Here is a 23,146-nt window from a genome sequence, read left to right on the forward strand (position 1 = left end):
ATTAGTTTGAAAAAATTAATTGAAATCAATTTTTTTTTGAAATAGCCAATATTAATAATTAGATGTCAGATAATTGTTTTTTTAAGGATAATTGTTAAATAATAGTACTTTCTTCAGCGAAATAATGCTTATATTATGGTACAAAAATAGCCTTTATTGTGTACTTTAAAGTTTTTTAAGTTGAAATTGAATAAAGAAATAAAATGGTTTGACTAAATAATATAATTAGATAAACTTAAATTTTTATGGAGCTGCCGCGTGTTAATCTAAGGGTTATTTTCTAAGTGGGTTCCATTCCACGTGGATTTGGCGATGGTTCCAAGCCACAAGTTTTGTCATGGAACAACAAGGATCTTGCGGCTCTCATTAATTTAACGATTCTTTTTGTGGTTTTTGTGGTCCTCGACTCTTTGTTGGATAACATGCTGTTGTCATTTCTTGTTTCTTTTTTGTAACCTTTTTTATTTGGAAATGTTAACAAGTACCTCCGGGGCATTAGTTAAGGCCTTTAAAAGGTAACTTATTATGAATATACATGAAATCAATGCATCGGAAATCGAAATATTTGACCTTTTTATAAAATAATTTCTTCTTTTGAAATCCTTAAAGAGTGCCCCAGGGACACTCGTTAACAAAACTCTTTTTATTTTAGTCATCTCCAACACCATTATACACATGTAACTCCATGATTAATCCACTTATATTATTGGCTTATGCTCTAGAGACTTATCCAAATGCTCACATCTCTTCGAAATCTGAAAAATGCTTCTCTTGCAAGTAAATCTCTCATGGGATAAAGTTTGAGGTGGCGTTTAAGGTGGGAAAGGAAAGTATTTTCCCATCATAGGAAAGTTAGATTTTTACTATTAGATTAAAGAGGTGTATTGATCTTATAATGGTCTACCTACACTTTATTTTTTTCCTTTCTCTTTCACCTTTCTTCATCCTCTGGAATTTTACAATTAAATCAGATGCAATGGATCCTGCAACGATCCAAAAATTCTACAATCAAATCAGATGCAATCTGCAGCGATCCAAAATTGAACTGTCAACATATGCTTTACATATGCTTTAAATTGAACTACAACTTTAGCTCCAACACTCATTTAGTTTCATTGTTCATCTTCCCAAAGGCATATGTTAAAACAAAAAATAAATAAAAAAATCGATTAGTTTCATCAAACAACATATCCAATTTTAGATTCAAAAACCTTATCTCCCACCAATCTTTCTTCAATTTCATATTTGAAACAAAAACTACATATCTGTTCAACAAAAAATTATTTCAATGGATTTAGACTCATTAATTTTGTTTTTGAAATAAAGTTTAGATTTTATGGGTTTTAGTTTATGAGTTGTTGTTGTTATGGATGTACCGGTGTAGTTTCTATTCTCTTCTTTTTGCTGAATATTGTTTCATATTTTTGTTTTCTTTCCAGAAGAACAAACAGTGAATCCAATATTTCATTGAAAATGTTTAATTTTATTTTTTCTTTCATTGACAAGTGAAATTAAGTGAAGATTGTTTAATGGCAAAGGTTGAAGGATGAAATTAAACATAGTGGTGGTTAGAATGGTTCTGTTCTTGAGGGTGAAGAGAAGAGGTAGAAAGAGAAATTGAAGTGGATTTGATACTGAAAGACCATGGTAAATCTGTGTTCTTGGTTAGATCTAATGGTAAAAATCTAACTTTCCTATAGTGGGAAAATACTTTCCTTTCCCACCTTAAACGCCACCAAAGTGTGATTCTGAGTCGGGACTTTGGATCTAATACGCCTTGGCATAATACAAAACTTATGAGTATAAACCAGGTGGCATTTAGGGTGGGTAGAGGAAAGATTTTCCCACTATAGGAAAGTAGATTTTTACCATTGGATTTAAGAGGAACATTGATCTTATCATGGTCTTTCCACATTGTATTTTTTTCCCTTTGTCTTCAACTACACTCACTCATTCTATTCCTCCACCACCCTTCTCTCTCCTCCTTACCCCCACCACTTTGCAGCAACATCAAACCCACTTAAAATGCATCTATTTCGTCTTATTCAAATCCATGTTCCATCCAACTTGTTTTTTTTTAATATCTTCGGTTGGTAGCAAGTACCAACTCCAACAACATAAATTGTTCATCTGGTTATGACTTGTTTTTCACAATCAAATATTTGTAAGTATTGATAATCAATATTAATACCCAATAATCTTTTGGTTAGGAAAGTCAGAAACGTATTAATTATGGTTTTTCAATTTCATTTCATCCCCTTCCTTTGTTATGTCAATCAAATTGGATTATAGAAATCATTAATGGGATATACTTTGAGCGGAGTTGCAATTCGACTTGGTGACAGAAATTGTGATAAAATTAACGAATAGGGCACAAATATCCATGGTTGTTGTTGAAGGTAAAGTGGAAAACGAGATTTAAAACGAGGAAGGAGAAGGAAATGAGATTAGTATTGAGCTGTAAAATATGTGTTTTAAAACTTGTTTAATGTTGGAAACTGGATCTGAAGCTGCGATATACCCATGACCACGTCACCACGAAAACCTCGCAGCCGTGAAATCCTCTTCGACTCCATCGTCAACGTTTACCGCCTTATCCAATACGACATCTTCGGTGTTCCGTTTGGGTCTCGTCTCGCTAGAAACCACCATGCCGCTTCATTTCTCTCCCCTTGCTGATCTCTCTCGCACCGTTCTTCTTGTTCATCCTCTTCGTGAACTCCGTTTTTCTTTTTTATTTATTTATTTTTTAATTTAATTTTAGTTGTGTTTTGCTGAGATTTAACTGTTGTGAATAATTTTTGTTGTATTTAATTTGAGTTGTGTTTTTATGAGATTTAACTGTTGTGAATAATTTTTGTGAAACTGTAAGTGTTATGAAGAATGGAGATTTTTTTTTTTTTGGGTTGTTTGCATGTTGAGAGATTGAAGACAAAATGGAAAAAAATATAGTATGGAGAGACTATGATAAGATCTTAAATCTAATGGTCAAAATCTATTTTCCCATGGTGGGAAACTCTTTCCTCTACCCACCCTAAATGCCACCTATAAACCAACATACAAAAATACTGATATTAAACAGATATATAAAAAAATACCAATACTTTCTAGATTAAAAAGAACACAACTTTACTTTGATAAATTGAACGTGTTCAATATCGTGGTATTAAAATACCAAATATATAAAAAAATGAAATGAATTCTTTCAAAAAAAAATGAAATGAATCGGCTATATAAATTGCATATTTGATCCCTTAACTTTTTTTTGAAGTAAACATACTCATTGCATTTCATTTATAATAATTGTTTCAATACAAGAAGGGATATGATAATAGATGCTGGGACTAGCTAGAAATGTAGCTTCTCTTGCAAGGGCGTGAGCAGCTCCATTTGCTTGTCGCCTAGTGAACTCCACCCTGGAGTTGATGAAAAAAGCGGAAAAAAGAGCTCTACAAGATGCGATTACATGTCCGAACTCAGAGACATCATCTCTACGGGAATGGAAAGCATCACAAGTAATTTTAGAATCAAGCTCGAAGTCGATATTATCGAACGACATATCGCTAAGCCATTGGAGAGCTTCAAACAAGCCCATGGCTTCACCAACCGCAACCTGATGCAAACAAGGGAAACTTGTCTTTTTTGCCAAAACGAAAGCACCATTCTCATCACGAATACATATACCAATGCCAGTGCGGTGATTGCTTGAAGAAAACGCAGCATCGACGTTACACTTGAGCCTTCCGGATGTTGGTTTCTGCCACCCTACCAAGGCATCAGCTGCGGAAGATACTTCTGCATGTTGTGAGTGCAGCTGCGTGTTATTTGCTGCTGTTGTAGCGCGCCTATCAGCTGGTGTTCTAGCATTTGCAAGCTGCCAATCAGAGATCAGCACACGCGCACGGTCAACAACAGCTGCTGCCCCTTCTGTCACATCCTCCCAAACCTTTAAATTACGGTATTTCCATAGGCTCCACACCGTAGCAACAAAAACCACTTTCTGTTCTGTCGTAAGCATATCCAGTATAGCAAATACAGCCCCTATATCAGAATCTGCATTTGAAATTGCAGCGTTAACATCAGACCAAAGCCCCGACAAGTTCCATACCTGTATAGCAAACGGACACGTAAAGAATAAGTGGGCCATATCCTCATGAGTGGATTCACAACTCACACATTGCGTAGGACACTGTACTCCTTTATCATGGAGTCGAATTCGCGTTGGTAAACACCTTCTACAGACTCTCCAAATCAAATTCCGAACCTTGGGAGGTACCTTAAGTTTCCAAATGCTTGCCCACTTACCAGGACAGCGAAGATGTGAAGCATCAATGAGTTCTTCGACACACAGGCGGTATGCACTCTTCACTGAGTATTTCCCATTCCTTTCAGCCTTCCAAACCAGACGGTCAGTTTGCACCTAAGCAACAAGAGGGGTGCTCAGAATTTTATTCGCTAACTCAACACTAAAAACCTGTCTGACAGTAATCTCGTTCCAACTCTTGTCATATGGCATCATAAGAGTGTTAATAGAAGTCTCGCGAACAAACTGTGCTCCCTCAATATTTGTGTCAATACATTCCCCATTTAGGATCCATGGTTCTCCCAAAATACGAATAGTATCACCCGCACCAATACTCCACCTTCTCCTCCTCGGACAATGAAACGAGCGCGGCGAATGCTACGCCAGACATAACTGGGATTATGTCCAACAACAGCAGTGAGGAAAGAATTATTAGGAAAGTACCGAGCTTTAAACATCCGAGAAACAAGGGAATCCGGTTCCGTCAAAAATTTCCAGCCTTGTTTACCCAACATCGCAAGGTTAAACACTGTAAGGTCTTTAAACCCCATACCTCCATGATTTTTGTGGACAGATAATTTTTCCCACCGTAACCAATTTATTCCTCGTTGAGTAGTGCGTCCGTGACCCCACCAGAAGGAGTTTATCATTTTTTCAATTGTATTAACAAGTGTAGCAGGAAGCTGAAAGATGCTCATAACATGAGGGGATTGCTTGCAATACGGATTTTATCATCACTTCTCTGCCTGCTTTAGATAAACATTTACTACTCCAAGAATTGATCTCTTGCCAAACACGATCCTTAATGTACGCAAAGGTAGAATTTTTGTTTCTTCCTATCATAGAAGGTAGTCCCAGATACTTACCGGTACCGAGGACGGCCTGAACACCTAAAATAGTAGCAAGGTTATGTCTCAAAGGCTCTGTTACATTACGACTGCAAAAGATTTCAGACTTTGGTAGACTAATCGCTTGTCCGGACGCCTTTTCATACGTTGATAAAATATCTTTCATAGCCTGTGCTTCACTTTCCTCTGCTTTGAAAAATAGGAAGCAGTCATCCGCAAACAAAAGATGGGATATAGCAGCAGCCCCTCTACAAATCCGAGTACCAGTAATAGTGCCTCTCGTTTCCGCATCTCTAATAAGTGAAGAAAGACCTTCTGCGCATAATATAAAAAGATAAGGGGAGAGAGGATCTCCTTGACGGAGTCCGCGGCCTGGAATGACAGGCCCAACTGGTTCATTATTAACAAGAACTGAGTAATCAACGGATTCAATGCACATGCTAATCCAGTGGATCCATTTGTTATTAAAACCCATTTTAACCATTACCTCGCGGAGATAATCCCAATCCATTCTATCGTACGCCTTACTTATATCAAGCTTTAGCGCAACATATCCATTTGATCCCTTAACTTATTTGTTGTTTTTATATTGGTCTCATAACTAATTAATGTTAGCTTCCGTCAATCAAATAAATCCTCACGGTCAAAATCGTTAATCTAATGTCTAAGGTAGATACACATTGCAAGTGGTCCACCAAAGACCTCATTAATTTGATTGATATTAACTGTTTGATTTTTCTCTCAAAATGACAATCATTAATTAATGTTACATGTCTATTAGATCATATAGTGCACCACCTACACCTAAGTGTTTTCAGCTTTCTTCATCTTCTTCGCTTTTCCTCTTCTTAATTAATGTTACATGAAAACATCAAAATACATAAAAACATAAAACGAGTCACTCAGTTTGCAATTTATGAGTAAGTCCTCTTCCTACCCCTCATTTGATATTGGGTGGTTGACTCCGTTTCTTGAGCAAAATGTTGTCAAGTACCATATAGATGAGTCTATTTTGTACTAGTTTTCATCTTATCCAATGTCACGATTCTAATCTCCTGCATATCTCCAAAGTATCTAGAGATTCAGTGGCACTATCCCGTTTTATCATAACCCCCGTATTTACTTGCCTGGTTGGATCTCCCAAGAACCAATAACATGGGATAGAGACCCTGTAAAACCAGCAAATGTAACCCAAAACGGTTTGTCGGCATGTCTCCACAAATAAACCCCACATGTCTTTAGGTACAACATGCAACAAGTAATCTTGAAATGCCTAGTTCATTTGAAAGACATTTAGCTCTGGTACAACGGAGGCACGGGGCCTAGAAATGCTTTTAATACACCCATATTGCCTCAAAACAGGCTCTAGTAAGTGGTGATAGTAACACTTTTTTTAAGAAGTTAAACTAACCCACCTAAATTGGCACAGGTAGAATCGAACTTGAGACCTTAAAGAGGAGCACACTTCTAGGTCTGGAGCCAACACCACTAGACCAGATAATAACACATCTTGCAGGCATACTTTAACCATCCAGAGAACCAAAACATATCATCAAACAAACGTGTCTAACAAGGGTTGTCATAGGCGCAAAACCTAATATCATCGACCTTCAAACAATCCAAGAAGGTTATGTGGTTATCTAGTGACTTATAACCCCTTCCAAGAATGAAATAGGCAATGTGTGGCATGTCCTCATTATAGTTGAGGTCGATTTCAAAGGGATACATGTCAGTGAAATGCTTCATAGTCCATGTTTGAGAAAAAACATTACAAACACATATTGAATTATAAATACATATTAAATTACAAAGACATATTAAATTAAAGGAGAATGCTAACTAGTGCCCTAAGGGCAATGGTTAAACATCTAAAACAAGTAAGTTTTCATGAAAAAGGTATACTTTATCAAAAGTAACATCTTATATTTCCAAGACAGAATTTCTATTTGTAGATTCCTTAACCATTGCCATGAGGGCACTGGTTAGCAAGACCCTAAATTAAAAAACAAATAATTACCTGCAAAAGAATCAAGTATCCAACCTTCTGCATTCTAAGCGGCTTAGTCTCCTTAACCAGGTAATGGTGGAGATGGCAAGACCCACAACACTTCAGGACCACTTATTAACTATAGTGATGTCCCAAAAATACTCTAGAAACAACACATCGATGTGCTACTGACTCTTGTCAATAAAGATGGTGAATCTAATGAGGTAAAACAAATAAGCTCGTATACACACAGTCATGTGTGCATCTCTGACAGACTCCGTCTCTGGTTCACAATCGAGATGCAAAGCTTTTGTGTGATGATGATGGAAGGTTTCAAGAAGCCAATTTTATAGGTTATGTGAACACCTTTAAATGTGTCTCACTCACTACAAGTCTCTTCAATGTCCAAATTAAGTAACTCATTAAGCAAGGCAACATCGTCTTCTTTACTCGTTGACGTTTGATGGCTCATCAACTTATCATGTATAAGTGCAAAAGTCATGACACATCATCAAGTGTGATATTCATCTCAACAATGGGTAGGGTTGGAAATGAGCCGAGTCAAGTTGAACTCGTCTGAGCTCGACTCGATAAGAATCGGTTCAGCTCGAAACTCAGCTCGAGTTCGACACGATCTCTTTTTTTAGCTCGAGTTCAGCTCGTTTAAAGTTCACGAACACTTTGGTTCAGCTTGTTAGATTCAGTTCGTTTGCTCAACTCATATAAAGTCCAATTTTTTTGTCATAAAAAAGAGTCATACTTAACATTTACCAATTTTATGTAGTTTAACAAAGTTTAGCAACAATAGTATGAATAAGAATATGTCAATAAATATTTGTGTTATAATTGATGTAAGCTAAATATAAAGAGGGAAAACTAAAAAAAAATCTATGCTAAGCACTACCATTAAAATCCAAGAATCTCCAAATAAACCCACATAAATTTTACTCTAAATCACTCAACAATCATATAGGAACACCACAACACCACAAGAAGAGAGACAAATTAAGAAAAGTAAAGTAAACATACACAAAAATGGATTAAAAAGAATTACCTAAGAGAAATGGAGAGCAATGGTTTTCTTCTTTGGTGGAGCCTTGTTGATTTTTCTACTTGGTGATACTTCAGGTTACCCTCGTTATCACACAAATAGAAGAGAAAACGTTTAGTTTTTAGTAGACAACTGGATATGAAAATAAAGGATTAAAGGCTATGAAGGTATAATCAAAGTTAAAGTTTCTAATTACAATGTTTCTTAATAATTCACAGGACCGAAACGTTTTTTAAGGTTTTTTTAATATTTAATTTTTTTTATAAATAAAAGTTTTAAAATAACTAAAAATGATTTAATTAATTTGATATATATATATATATATATATATATATATATATATATATATATATATAATCGAGTCAACTCATGAACCAATCGAGTCGAACTATATGCACCTCAAGTTAGGCTCATTTAATTAACAGACTTAATTTTCAGCTCAAGTTCAATTAGTTAGGTTCACGAACCAAATTCAACGGATTAATTGTTGAGTCGAATCTCGAACTATATTCGAGTTTGTTGTAAATTCGATGAAAAATCACACCAATAATAAACTTGATGTGTGGAGCAAGTGATAGTCAAGCAACCAAAACAAAGTGTATGGAAGTTATAATCACAAACCAAAAGTAGAAAACAGCGAGAGAAAGAAAGAGAGAACACCAAAGAATTTGTTTATCCAGTTCGGTCCAAAACTGACCTAGTCTAGGGGAGAGAGCAGCCCTCCGTTCCACTATAATGATGAGTAACTTTACAAAAGAGATATCAATGGGTTACAAGAATAAGTCTCCCGCCTAATCCTACCCAAAGTCCCAATCTCTTCCCGTAACCAAGAGACTCAATCCTAACCCTAGTGTTTGTTGCCAAGAGCAACCTCAATGCAAACCCTAGTTTTGTGTTGCCTCCCAAAGCCTTGTTTCAGCCCCCTCTATCTCAAAGTTTACTCTGATACGAAATCTATATTTATAGAGAAATATAACTCATAAATTTGGAACGAATATAACACTGAAGATACGTTTTTTTTTTCTCCTTCATTGAAAGAATATTTGCATCAAAAATATAATATTCCCTTTCAAAATATATTTGAATCAAATCGTCCTTCATAAGGTACAAAAATATATTTATTGTCCATAAATATATTTCCAGCACAAAATATATTTGAAACAAATCTTTTATATTTTTAGCAACAATATTCTCCATCCATCAAATTTTGAGTCATACTACAACATTCTCCACCTTGACTCTAAATTAGTGATAATTTCAATTTAACATCAACCACCATGCTGCTCTTTCCCTTGCTTCCCACTACACCATGTAGCTCCACAAGTTTACGCCTTAACCTCTTCAACCATCGGAATGCCTTCCGCCCTTTTGAAGATCCATGTGTCCAAACTACTCAAGGAATTTTAGTTAGTTTCACAAGTACACACATTAACCTCTTCAGTCATCGGAATGTCTTCCGCCTTCTCGAATATCCTTGTATCCAAACTACACTAGGAATTTCAGGTAGTTCTACAAGACTATACCATACCTCTTCAATACGGAACATCTCCCACTTCTTTGAAGATCTACTTGTGCCCAATCACCCTTGGCTTTCAGGGTAATCCACAAGTACACACCTTAACCCCTTCAGCCATCAGAATGTCTTCCGCCTTCTCGAAGGTCCTTGCAGTCCAACTACACTAGGAATTTTAGGTAGTTCCACAAGCATATAACCTCTTCAACATAGAACATCTCCCACTTCCTTGAAGATCACCTTGCATCCAATCACCCTTGGCCTTTTTTTAGGGTAATCCCGCAGGTCGTGCGATACATTCTTCAACCTCCGGAATGCCTTCCGTCTTCATGAAGAAATCCCTTGCTCACCACTAGAGCATAGCACCTAAGGTCCTCCATAGTCGTACCATTCCTGGTGTGTTCAACTCCACCTAAAGCTGAGCTTCCAACCTCTCAACTGGAAAATGTGTACATCCCACTATGTCTTCTGATAGAAAATTAGCAAGTGTACTAATTAATATCGAAGTAATAATTTAATTCGTATCCACGAGGACTATTCTAATCTCTAGTTGGCAATTTCATTAATATTTAAGATGTAAGTAAATAAGGGGGTTGCCTTAGGCAAGTTGGTTTTGGTTGCAATGATAAATAAATAACTGAAAAATAAAATTGGTGTTTGGAATGTTTAAAAGAGATGACTAGGTTAATCGATTCATCTATACATCACCCATTAGTAACCTATTTCTTAAGCCTACAAATTTCACAAAATCAACGACGAATTACAAATTAACTTAGTTCAATCCCTTGATCCTAAGTCCTCTCATCTAATCATAATTCCATAATTCCTTAGGTGAACCTATAATCATCAAAGGCTATTTAGTGCGTTAATTCAATTGTCACTATCTAACAACGCTCTATCCCTAGGTTGTCCGTTAGAAAGAACAGCATACATATTTTCGAGATACACGCTAGTGTCAGTAGTCATATATTCTCTTAGATCAATTATATCTGGTCAAGATCATAAAAGCATTAAGAATAAAATATGCTGAATAAACTAGATTGAAATTCATAAACGTAAGAGTTTCAGGTTACATCACATGAGGTAGTACAGAATCATCTCTTGACCTAATCACAGGAAATTAGCTACACATGATAAAAGAAATAAACATCAGAGTAAAGAAATTAAACCGATAAAGTTCCGTCGTATTGACGTTGCTCCTCAATTTTATTCAGTCGGTTTGTTGCTCTATATTTCCATGTGCTTCTCCCTTCTCTCATGATGCGTGCGGCTCCTTTTCCAAAAACCGTGATCCAAAAATCCAAAGCGTGAATCCCTCCCATCCTTTGTGTGCGTGTTCCTTTTTATATTTTCCTTTTCAGGTTTCCTAGCTCCTGTTTCTTTCTTCTTTCGGGTCACATAATAAAGCCCAATTATGCAAATACTTGAATTCTTTTCATTCACCACTCTTTCAATTATTATCACACTTTTGTTTTCCTTGGTTGGCCAATAAAGGTATGACATGCCTGCTTATTTTCGTCCTTCAAGGGGCACACTAATTGACTAATAGAACACTAGTAGACTCAATAAATTAATAACGACAATTTATTTAAAATGACTCTAAACTAAGTATTAAACTAATAGCACTAGAATAAAAACTTAATTAAAAGGACTCTAAAAATAGTGAATGACTGACTGTCATCATCTTCCACCTTGAAACTCCACCTCAACAGGTAGATCATGAGAATTGTTGCCTCCGCCTCTCCAGACTGATCGTGAGTATTCTTACCACCCCCTCTCCAGGCTGATGTTGAGTGTTTAACGTCTCTCCAAACGACCACCGCTCTACCAGGCATCACTCCCAAGGTGAGAAACATCACCTTCTTCGTCCTCCAAACAACACACCACCAAAGCACTCGCATCCACAATGTTCTCCAAGTCATCAAGGATTTTGTTGAACTCCGCAAGTTGCTCCATGATGGCCTTTGACTCCACCATCTTGAATGAGTAGAGTTGTTGCTTTAGGAATTGCCGATGAGCCAAAGACTTTGTCATATACAAATATTCGAACTTTGACCACATCGATGTCGCGGTTGGTTCCTTCGCTACTTCTCTCAAAACTTTATTCCCGAGGCACAAGACAATGGCACACCTGGCCTTGTCCAACATCTCGGTCTTCTCCGCTCGTGACATGGTGATTGGTAACACACCTTCACCCTTCAAAGCTTTCTCACACTTTTGTTGTATTAACACCGCTTCCATCTTTACCTTCCATAACCCAAAATCGTTATCTCCGGTAAACTTCTCAATATCCCACTTCGAACCCATGATACTTAATTATCCTTTGACCCTTCCCCCACAGTGGGCGTCAATTGTTGTGAATGATGAAAAATCACACCAATATATAATAAACTTGATGTGTGGAGCAAGTGATAGTCAAGCAACCAAAACAAAGTGTATGGAAGTTATAATCACAAACCAAAAGTAGAAAACAGCTAGAGAAAGAAAGAGAGAACACAAAAGAATTTGTTTACCCAGTTCGGTCCAAAACTGACCTAGTCTGGGGGAGAGAGCAGCCATCCGTTCCACTATAATGATGAGTAACTTTACAAAAGAGATATCAATGGGTTACAAGAATAAGTCTCCTGCCTAATCTTACCCAAAGTCCCAATCTCTTCTCGTAATCAAGAGACTCAATCCTAATAGTGTTTCCCAAGGTGAATCAACCCCAACCCTTGTTTCAGCCCCCTCTATCTCAAGGTTTACTCTGATACAAAGTATATATTTATAGAGAAATATAACTCATAAATTTGGAACGAATATCACACTAAAGATAGGTTTTTTTTCTCCTTCGGTGAAAGAATATTTGCATCAAAAATATAATATTCCCTTTTGAAATATATTTGCATCAAATCGTCCTTCATACGATACAAAAATATATTTATTGTCCATAAATATATTTCCAGCACAAAATATATTTGAAACAAATCTTTTATATTTTTAGCAACAATATTCTCCATCCATCAAATTTTGAGTCATACTACAATAGAGTTTGTTCGGTTTATTGTCAGCCCCACCAATGGGTAAGTGAAAGGTCCTAGTCTCTTCGTGCAACCATTATGTCAATGTCGTACACGTGCTTGGGTTAATCTAACTAAATGGGGTGCAGATAAGCAGAGAAAGATTGTAAGCCTACGCTACATCTCAAAATCAACTCAAATGTTCTAACAGTTTATCCCTATTGGGTTTCCTCTTCTCATTGTTTGAAGCATTTCATCAAACATATTTAGGACAAAATTAACATACAATTTCCAATATATTATTTCAATACCAATTGCACCTAATGCTAAAACTAAACTACATTCATAGTATAATCCACCTTCAAATTGATTAACAAGTACAAAAATAACTAAACAACATTCAAATTTACAATCTAATTAAGCAACTTCACAAACCCTAACCTAAAAAATGAGAAGTAATCATGTTGCTTGGGGTACGGAAAACATTTGGATTAGAGAAAGTGTAAAAAAATGGTTTGAAAAAAAAATAACATGTATTGGTTCTGTTTGTTTGTGTAAAACTATATTATCATATTGTAACTCCTAAACTTGATTAATTGGGAGTTAAACCTTAAGAAGTTTGAAAGTTACGATCCGATCCGAGACATATATTTTGGGTATTTGAGGGACTAGTGAACAATTGAAGAGATCTATTTAGCAAACTCTACCTTGTTGTCTCTGGGTAGGCAGCCTCCTCCCCCCACCCCCACAAAAAAAAAAAAAATCCTCCTAAAAACCTACTTTATAGATTTAGAAAGTTGGATGCGAAATAAATTTTTTATATATCGCAAAAGGTTAGATTACTACTATCTTTATAAATTGTAGTTTTTCAAGTTTACATTTTATATTAGTAGAGGATATCATCATATTCACAATTGCAAAAATGTCTAACTAAAATTATGATACAACTGCATGAATAGATTTAATTAAATATTACATAAATTATTCCAAATTCAAATATTATACTTTACATTTATGATGATGAAGAAGGATATACATATACTTGATAAATATAATATATTAGAAATATTATTTGCTCTCTTTTATTTATACAATTTTCATTATATGTTCGAATATATTACGGAACATAGAGTAATACTTATTGTTTGATATTTTTCTTGTCTATTTTAAAAAATAGCTTTTGAACAGTGATGGAATTTTCATTTTTGAAACACAAATTTTAAAAAATAGCTTTTGAACAGTGATGGAATTTTTATTTTTGAAACACAAAATTTTCATACAAACCACCATTTAAAAAAAAAAACAAATCTTAATATATATAAATGTTAGACAGTCTCCAATCAACCTGATTAACCCTAGGTACCATATGTCACCACTTCCGTAACTTTTGCCACTAAGCCACAACCATTTTTTTGAAATATTGTTGCTTATATAATAGATATGTAAGGCCTTTTTTTAAGCCACTATCACCTTGGCGGTTCCTTTTCCAATAGCAGTTACTTTTTTATTATTGGCGATTCCTTTTATATTTTTCCCAATTACTACATAGCAGTGCCTTATTTATTTATTTTTTTTCCTTTCGTCACCGCATAACAACTTCTTTTCATTATTCTTTTTTTTTCTTTTCTGTAACCACATATCAGTTTCATATATTATTTTCTTGGTGCAAACTTTTGTCTATTATTTTCTTTTGATTACAATGTTCACTATGAATTATCATTTTAATTGTGTTGATATCCACATTTGATTACTTCCGCTAAATGATACTTATATATGAAACTCTATAAAACCCGTGCATCGCACGGGTTAGAGTCTAGTTTCTTCTAAAAATGACACAGCACTTCTACAATCATGGTGGTTTGTAGAAGAATGGGGTGTAGGTAGCAGTTTTCCCCATCACATTCGGCAAAAGCAAAGGAATACTTCTTGGGTTAGAGTAATGCCATTGAATATCATGAAGAATACACTATAATATAAACTTATTTAGAATTTCTTATTCAACCCTCCATGTTTCTCGCACGCTCTCTCTGTTTTATACATTTTATTCATGTTTAAATCTTATAATCCAAAACGTAATTATGAAATTTTACATTATAGAATTTGAAAACTAGTGCAACTCAGAAGGCAAATAATTTGGTCCATAAATCACATTTTTTTAATCATATGTTTTATTAGTTCGGCATATAGTATTTGAATATAACTTAAAATTTTAGTTTATATAATTCCAATTGCGTCAAACCTCCATGACACATGTTTTTAACAAGGGAAATTCTTCCCTACCCACCTCATTATAATGGGTTATTTACCCATCCTTACCTGTCGAGCAATAAGTGGTCCACGAGGATTAACTTTATTGAAAAAGGACAAAAACCTTTGAAAGCAGTTTTTATAAAAACCGACTTAACAAGTCTAATACAAAGTAAATAATGGATGGTCTTATAAATCCATTTGGAAAAATAATACCACAACCATTTATTCTGGAACCAAAATATAATGAAATAAAGAGGGTAAAAAATCAAATTAGATGGTGTAGAGAAACATCATTCTGGTTTTTAATAATCGAAGACAATTATTTTACATACTGGGAGTATGAAAACTTAGCAAATCTTTTAAATCATAGGTTACAAAAATTAACTAATGGCTAATAAAGGACTAAGTGAAAAAATACAAGATATTTTTGAGAATCTAATAGTAGTTCAAGAACAATTAGATAAGATAGTAGAAACTCTACTAGAAAAAGAGTTTAAAGAAAAACTCGATGAAAAATTATCTAATCTAAAAGAAAATCAAAAATTATTAGATGAAAAACTATGTGTAAAAATAGACGATTTAATCGATCTAATAAAACTCTTACCTAAAAAGGATAAATGTCTAACCCTAGAAGAAATAGCCAACCAGCTACAAGAATTACAAACCCTAATGGCTACTTTAGACATTAGTGAAAAAGGAAAAAATATCGAAGAACCAGAAGATGAAAGCAAATTCATTTATGACTTCGATTCAGAAAGCTCACTTGGTAGCTTCGAGGAAGAAGAACCACAAGTAGGACTTGTTAAAACTGATGACCCAGAATCATCAGATCAAGGTCGAAAAAGAGGACGCCGTGATGGTAAAGAAGAATTTATCGACCAACAAATCATTCAAGACAAAATGGATGATAGAAGATTTAGACATATACCACCTAAGTATATACCTACCATAAATCGTCACAAAGAAGATGATGTTTTAGACATCAATTGTAGCAACGATACTGAAAAAGAGCTAAGAAATTGGTACCATAATAATATGGTAACTATCCAATTAGACTCTACATTAAAAAGTTTAGGTCCAAAAGGTATTTTTAATTATCTAAAGACTAAAACTATAGGAAATGTTTGGAGATTCATGTCTGAAAACCCAGACCCAACACATCCATCAACAACTGAAGAAGTAATAAATTACGTATATTCAGTATTAAAAAAGGAATTTGTAGGTTTTGATGCACCTGAAGCACAATCAGACATAGAAAATATTAACATTCATAGAATCTTTAACTTAAGAATCTGTGATATGTGTCAAATCGAACCATTTATATGTGAATTCAGAAAATACTACTATGCAGTATCACCACATAAAAGATTACAATATAATCTTTTAGGTCTATTTTATAATAAACTACCACCTGCGGTAGGAACAAAAATGGATAAGGTAATCCAAGAACACCTAGAGGTAATTGTAGGGCTAGAAGATACTCTAGGAACTAGGATAACTGCCTTACGAAGATGGATGTTTGAACAATGCATGAACAAAATCGCTAAAAGAGAAGCAAAAATAAACATCTGTTGCGACAAACTTCAAGATAAGGTAGGTAACTACGGTTGTAATAGGATTAGAAGAAAAAGGAAAAGAAAGATCTTTAAGAAAATTGACCGATCAGAATACAAGAGGAAAAAGAAATTTTCTAAGAAATTTAACAAACAAAAATATTTTAGGAGAAAGAAAAAATATCCTAAAAAGAATTCATGCCCTAAAGGCAAGAAAACATGCACATGTTGGTTGTGTCATGAAGAAGGACATTATGCGAATGAATGTCCCGAGAAGAAAGATTCTAAAAAAGAAACCCTAAAATTAATTTGGCAAGTAGGTTTCAAACCAATAGAATCAGATATAGATTTTGATGAAAGTAGTATCTTTGAATATACTACTGAAGAAGAATTTGAAGAATGAGTAGGAAAATCCTAAAAAATGGAAATCCTAATTCAACATTTATTCAAGTTATCTTGAATAAAAAGAAAATCATGGGTTATATCGATACTGGTGCAACTCTATGTTTTGGAAGAAAATCTATATCCAATGAGTGGATTAGACTAAAAAAAACCAAAAGAAATAATAATTGCTGATAAAACAAAACATAGAATATGGTTTGTTTTCAAAAATACCTTCATAAAAATCGAACATAGATATTTTTATGTAAGATCAATTTATGAACATGATTCTGGATTAGATTTAATAATAGGAAATAACTTTTTAAAGTTATATAATACTTTTATCCAAAAGCTTGACACTATAACATTAAAATGGTTTAATGTCAATAATCCAGAAGAAAATGAACTTGTTACAACAAATATTGTAACAAAAAATGAAATTTTAAAAGCAATTTCAGAAAATCTTAACGTACTCAGATGTATGTGGGATAAAAGAAAGTTTTACCTAACAGTTGAACAAAATTTAGAACATCACTTAGATCAAGTTTGTTCTGAAAATCCATTAGATTCTGTAATAAATAAGATACAGGATTTAATTGTTATAAAACTTAAAGATCCTAAAAAGGAAGTTAAGGTTTTATATAAAATTCCTTATTCACCCGATGATAAGGAAGAATTCAAAAAAGAAATAGCAGAATTATTAGAAAAAGGTCTAATAAGAGCTTCTATCAGTCCACATTCAGCGCCAGCTTTTTATGTCAGAAAACACAATGAGATAAAAAGAGGTAAAGCTCGAATGGTAATCAACTATAAGAAACTTAATGATGCAACTATAAGTGATTCTTATAAGTTGCCAAGAAAAGATTACATTTTTGAAAAAAATAAAAGGATGTAATTGGTTTTCATCCCTAGATGCAAAATCTGGGTATTGGCAGTTAAGGTTATCTGAAGAGACAAAACCCTTAACAACTTTTAGCTGTCCAGAAGGACATTTTGAATGGAATGTTTTACCATTTGGTTTAAAACAAGCACCATCAATATATCAAAGATTTATGGACAACACTCTTAAAGGTCTTAACCATATTTGTTTTTTATATATCGATGACATTTTAATTTTTACTAAAGGAAGTAAAGAACAACATGCCAAAGATGTTATAACTGTTTTAAACAGGATAAAAGATAGAGGTATTGTTCTATCCAGAAAGAAGTCAACACTTTTGAAACAAGAAATCGAATTCCTTGGTCTTATTTTAAGAGAAGGAGGAAAGCTCGATTTATCACCACATGTTCAAGAAATTTTTTTACTTTTTCCAGATCAGTTAGAGGATAGAAAACAAATCCAAAGATTTTTGGGATGTTTAAATTACATTGCTAATGAAGGATTTCTTCAAGATTTAGCAAATGATAGGAAAATTTTACAGAAGAAGATATCTGAAAAAGTGCCATGGTCTTGGACACAAAAAGATATTGAGGCTGTAAAATCTCTAAAAGAAAAACTAAAAGTTTTACCACAATTATACAATCCAACAGAAAATGATTTTTTGGTTGTAAATGTTGATGCAAATCAGTTTACTTGGGCTGAAGTTATGAGAGCTCTACCTAATGGTAAACAAAAGTTGGGATTAAATCTCAGTGGATATGTTGAGGATGAAACCCCACAACAATCCTATACCATTGTGGGCGCAACCCCACAGTTAAAATCAGATATCCCTAATGGACGATCAGATATAAAATCAGTTTCGACTGATACAAGACTTGATTATTCAAGCAATAACATCCGAATTAAGGATAATGAACTTGTTTTGTTCAAGTATGTTTCAGGGTCTTTTAAGGATACTGAAACAAGATATCATATCAACGAGAAAGAAACTCTTTCTTGTTTAAAAGTTTTAGAAAAATGGAGAATGGATTTAATTCCATCAAGATTTTTATTAAGAACTGATTCAACTTATGTTAGCGGATTTTGGCGCTACAATTTAAAAGTTGATCATAGACAAGGAAGACTTGTTCGATGGCAGATGCGCATCCAACAATTCTATCCTTATATTCAACTAATAAAATCAGAAAACAATTGTTTTGCAGATACACTCACAAGAGAATGGAGCAGGCTTTGAAGGTGCTTCAAAACAATCTAAAGCAAAAAGACGAGCAGATAGAAATCTATCGTCAGAAGCTTCAAGTACTCTCTTCAGAGAGGGGGGGAGATGATAAAAATGATTGACGAATTTCTGAAAATCATGAAAGCAACAACAGGAGAACCAGCTGAAGTCCCTAAAAATGATGAAAATTGGGATTTGCTAGGACAAGATTCTGGAAAATACAACTACTATGTAAAGTACACAGCCCCAGAAGAATCAAAAATTCCCATTGAGTCAATAAAACCTAATGGTTGGAGTCCAACGACTGAACCAAAATTAACAACCTCGGACAGCAAAAAATCTTGGGGTGATATAGTTGATGAAACAGAAGAGTCAAAAAACGACTTTGCAGAATCAAACGTTGTCGTCGATCCCATCGATGAGCAACTGGGAAAAAATGTCTGTTATTTTTTATGGTCCTATGAAAGGGATTTACAGTAACCGGGCAATTGCAAAGCTCCATATTGATGGAAAAAATGTTCGTCATAAGGCATATCCAACTATGGAAAAGGCAAAAGCTGCATACAACTCAGCCTACAAAGAAATTACGACTTCAATTGACATGGGTCAACCATCAACAATGGAGGTCAAGAAGAAAGTCTCTGTGGATACAATACTCAAACTTGAAAAATTGAAAAATAAAGAAAAAACATTTGATGATTTTATCGGCAAATGGATGTGGTTAACCAATTACAAAGAAGAATTCGCCCTAGAATGCTTTTATCCGATGAATACCAAGTTAAGTGCAAAAGCAATTACCGTACCAAGTATTTCAAAAGAACTCTTAAAAGACTTCTATGATATGGGACTATTAAAAACAGTCTATCTAGAGGAAGAAGTAGGACGAAGGTTTCAAGAACTTAGCCTTCTTCCAAAAGAAATTGGAGATATAGCCAAAAGATTCAATGATCTCTTTGCAAAAGGGAGAGAAATATTCCTCCAATTTGAACAAACATACCCATGGTATGATTTAGCAAACAATATCATGGCAGCAAGGCCAAGAACAATTATAAAAATAGGTATTTCTAACAAGACCTATTTACCAGCAGATCTAGAAAGTATTGGGTGGTCCGTCCATTCATTCATTCATCAAATGAAACGCTTTTATGATAATCTTATTAGGTATGGTTCGTCCATTACCAATTTTAAGGTTTTATATTCAACAGATTTATGCCTCATGGTCTGCGACTCCAAGAAAAAAGTGACAGATGAACATTTGAAGCAAGTTCTGCACTTTGAAGATCTCTTCTCAGGATTTGAACAAGGTTTGTACAGAATTCCTGAGGAAGTACAGAAAGAATGTTGTTTGTATTTCCAAAAATACAAGGGGCATATGTGTAAATGGTGTGCTTCATCAAAAGTGTCGGCACATGAAGACAAAGCTGAGGAAAAAGCTTGAAACGTGTCATGTAAATAGAAAAAGTGTACAGTGGAACCTTATCATCTGAGTCAGATGGGGACCACTTAGGGATAAGAATCTTATCACCCTATGTAATAATGCGTTTGCTTTTTCTTTGCGTGTTTTAATTGTCTTTCTTTTTAGTTGGCTTGGAAAAGGACATGTGAACCACTTGTAAGTCCTTTCCGCCTATAAATAAGAGCTTCCGGCTCATTGTAAAATTAGAGTAAATGAACTAAGTTTTCTTTGTGTGAAATTGTTCTCTTAAACTCTTCCTAGTTTTTAACTAGTCGAGCCTTGAGCTTCTGCTCTGGAGGGTTCTGATTCTTGAGCTTCTGCTCTGAAGGAATCACGTATTTCCTAGAAATACACCTTAGTTACTCAACAATAGAACCTCAGGTTATACTCAAAACAGATCGAAAGATCAGACACATCAAAAAGCCTTGAACCTCAATCAGATACACCAACAAACCTTTCGGTAAATATCAGATCAAAGGATCAAAATCATCAAACAAATTCCACAACCAAAAATCAGGTATGATTTTAAAAATTTTATTTCATGTCATTTTATAACTAATTAAAGATGGAATATAGTGAAATAAAAGAAGATACATCTGGCTTTACCGCTGACATTCTTATAGATCATATAGAAAAAGTAGATTTTTCTTTCAAACCTGAAGAAAATTTCAGAGAAAAACAGAATTTTTTTTTGTCCTTAATCAAAGATAAAATATCTAGAGAAAATATATTAAAATATGGGATTATGGTAGGATAAGTACCAATTCCTATGGAATCAACAGATGGGTCTGTTGTAATATCTGTAATACATGAAAACCAAATCAAAAATAGGTTAAGACATCTATCATTTGAAAAAAGACAAAAAATAGGATATATTCATATATCAACTATTCAATTTATAATTAAGAGTACCTTTATGAAAGGTATAGATTCAGAACTAGAACTATGCATTGAAGATGCAAGATTAAATGAAAAATATTCCACAATTGCTAGGGGAAGTGGAAATTTAAAATTTGGAAAAATCAAATTTGATATAAATCTACAAATAGGTTTAAGCCTAAAAGATACTGATTTAAATAGATCCATAGTAGTTCACTATAGATTAAAAGATCAGTCTCTTATGAGAACCGGAAACTATCCTTTTACTATATGTTATAGGATAAATTATGCACTAAGTAACTCTCATCATAGTATAGAGTTCAGTGGAAAAGAAAAGATACAAATAAATGAACTATTTGCATCATTTCTAAAATTAGAATCACCAATTCTAAAACCATTAGAAAGATCAAGGTCAATTATGTCCATTGATAGAACTCCCTTGTTACGGAATAATAGTCTAAAACTAGGTCGGTACTCTTCGACAAAGTTTTTAGCCCCCAGATCTTCATTTGGAAATGAAGAAAAAGGAGAAATTAAAGAATCCATTTCAGAATTAAAATCAGAATTATCAAACATTAATAAAAAGTTATAATGCCAGGAATAACAATAAAAAACGAATTAAGTTTATTCAAAATAAAACTAAAGAATTTAGCTGATAAAATAGAAAAGAATTTTCTATGAATAGAAATGAAAAATACGCTTTGGGGAATCCGTGACCTAATAATTCTACATATTTCATATGTGGAAGAAATGTTAGAAGAATTGGAAGAAACAGAAAATATTTCTACCACACAAAGAGAAAGAGCCACAACTCTGTTATGGCCCTCTCAAAACCTAATTAACCTTGAACAACTTTTAAAGGAAGTTCAAGAAAATTCCGAAAACCCCTCAAATAATTCTGCTCCCAACATATAATGCCTGGGTTAACAATTAAAACAGAATTAGAAGTTTTAAAAGAAAGACTAAAAACCATAGTCAGTGATATTGAATGGTATTATGATTTAATAGTATTCAAACAAATTTGTTATAATGCCCAAACTATAACAAGAGCCCATATAGACCTAATTGAAGATTTATTAGAAGAAATTCAAGAAAATAATCTCACAGAGATTCAAAAAACAAGAGCGAAAATTCTCTTAGAACCTTTTCAAGCACTAACACAGATCGAATTGCTTTTAAAAGAAGCTAAAGATTCCGCTGTCGCAGACGCTGACCCCCACCTGGTATCAGAGCCAGTAATACAATCCTAAGGGATAAAACAATAAAACATAAAAAACAAAAATAAAAATATTATTTTCAAAAAAGACAAAAATCTTTTAAAACCGCTTTTTTAATTAACCGATTTAAAAGGGTCATGGGTAAAATACCCCGCCACGTCAGATGGGTACGCAAGTAGCTTATATTAACATATTTTATATTATATAAGTCAAACGTGTAACATATGTGTTCATTTTGTATAATCTAAAATGAATCATCACTTTGAAAATAGAGTATCAATCCCATTAAAATTAAAATGTAGCTAAGGAATTCTTGGAAAGAGAAAAAAATCAGCTCAAAAGAGTTGAAAGAGGTTGTTTTCTTTATATATAAGAGTATATTTTTTTTCATCATATGAGATAAATCTGTAACCACTAAACTATTCGATCGAAAAAATGCTTGAGCAAACTAAAGATAAAAGCATGTCGCGTAAGAATTCTACATATTCATTGAAAATTGAAAATACTATATAATTGGAATGGTTATTGGCAAATTCACCTTGAACGTGAATAAATGGAGTGTCCAGGGTTTGAACTTTGGCCCTTGTATTAATATGCATTATTTCTTAAC

The sequence above is a fragment of the Medicago sativa genome, chromosome 1 (genome assembly GCF_051527215.1).
Source record: "Medicago sativa cultivar Bolivia chromosome 1, Bolivia_mono, whole genome shotgun sequence".
Taxonomy (NCBI): Eukaryota; Viridiplantae; Streptophyta; class Magnoliopsida; order Fabales; family Fabaceae; genus Medicago; species Medicago sativa.